This window comes from Limulus polyphemus, unplaced genomic scaffold (assembly GCF_000517525.1).
Source record: "Limulus polyphemus unplaced genomic scaffold, Limulus_polyphemus-2.1.2 Scaffold907, whole genome shotgun sequence".
NCBI classification, from domain to species: domain Eukaryota; kingdom Metazoa; phylum Arthropoda; class Merostomata; order Xiphosura; family Limulidae; genus Limulus; species Limulus polyphemus.
In genome coordinates, this window is record NW_013666517.1 from 372,686 (window position 1) to 374,510 (window position 1,825).

General features: G+C 30.2%; 1 protein-coding gene across 3 annotated transcripts in view; it reads right to left on the minus strand.

Moving 5' to 3' along the window:
• The window catches only part of LOC106461166 (ribonuclease P protein subunit p21-like), a 41,561-nt gene that overhangs the window by 14,100 nt on the left and 25,636 nt on the right, over positions 1-1,825 (minus strand). The window lies entirely within an intron of this gene.

A 1,825-nucleotide genomic window follows, 5' to 3' on the forward strand; every position in this document is an offset into this window, starting at 1 on the left:
CTAAAAGAAAATATATAAAAGAATCCTGAATTTCTACTAGTGCAACACACATGACAACTTTTGTCTTAGCATGTCATCATCCCTATTTAATAGATCACCCTTCGAAAATGTACGAAATCAAACATGAAATGCTCTCTATAAAATTGTTATTGCTTAAACAGACCATAATTTTTATGGCTCTCAATTTTGTTTTGTTACAGAGCTACCAAAGAGAAAATCAGACCCCTCCTGCCACACCCACCTCTCACATCTTCCCTTTCACAATTGGTTGATAGTTCTTTCTTACATATCATTATATATTATTTATAACCAATAGAAAGTCAAGGTTTTCATATATCAAATGGCGTTTTCTATAACATTGTGTTTTGAACAAATAACTGTCAATGTCACTCGGAGTAGCAACTTTGTTCCTGTGGGAAAGTTAACGACTAGCCTGGATGAATTTGTAATGGCTTTTGTTGCATAATTAGAAAGCCAAAAAATTTTTAGAAGTGAATTTGTCTACTTTTTGCATGTTATTAGTCTGTATTCTTTGATGTATTATTTAAGTAAAAATTTTTAAGTGCTTAACCATAACTGCTAAAAATAAATCAGGCTTAACTCTACTTGACAATCGAGGGCAAGAAAAAACTAAGATTGGGTAAGTACTTTATTTCTTGTTTTTCATATTTATTCTTTATTTATTATTATAAAAGTAACTAAAATTAAAAGTATGGATCTTTCTCAGTTATTCAAGACTAGAATAGGTAAAATAAGTAATAATAATAATATAATTAAAATTGCTCATGAAGCAAGCACGCGAGCAGCTCAGCAGCTCGTTGGTAATGTAATTCAATAGCGTAACATGAGCTGCACGTTTCCAGTGTGATTTACAACTTATAATGGCATGGATAGTAGTTAGACATGGTTCAATGGGCAATATAAAGGGCAATAAAACAATAAAATTTAATTATAAATAGATGTATAATGTTACGAACTTAGAGCTACTTAGGATAAACAAGTATAGTTTCAGGTTACCATCTGAAGTCATACTAGAAAGAAAAGAAGTTTAATTTAGGTTTATTTCGATTTTTTTGAGGGGTGTTACTAGGTCAGTCAAATTGACCGATCCAGTTTTGAGATTGGGGTAGAGAAAATAACATATAAACTATAAGGATTTAGTGAAAAAAAAAAAACGTTTGAAATGCATGTAGGAGGTTTTAGGGATTATACAAAGGAAATTTGAAATTTTTGAGATGGCAAAAAGTATTTTCAATTTTAACATGAAAATTACTCTGCACATGGACTATTCAAAACAAATACTCAATATATTCATGGACAAAATTTTATTCTATTTTATTAAAAGCACTTCACTAAGAAATATGACTTTTTTGTATGTGAAAGACTTGTAATATTAACTGAAAGACTGCCAAATTTTGTGATCATATACCCAATATATATATACAGTTATAAGTATTAAATTGATGTCAACTTTAAACGAGTACAGAAGGTCACGTGACTTGGTTAAAACGACTGACCCCGTGTTGGAAGAGTTAACATACAATAAAGTGGACACAGACCTACAAAAATTTAAGATAAACAATAGAAATTCATCAACAGACTTTAGTGTCATTTAAGTAACAGCTACTTGTGATACAAGTCACTTTCATTAAATAAATTTCACATTGAGATCATTGCTAAAAGGCTGTATTAACATTTCAGCTAGAGTGTTTAAAAACTATCTGATTGTTTAGCATTCAAACTTGCTTAACCTAAACAAGAAAGAACCTATGTAGCAATTAAAGATTGATGAGTAACATGAGGCTTTGTTAAACTGCATCTGATG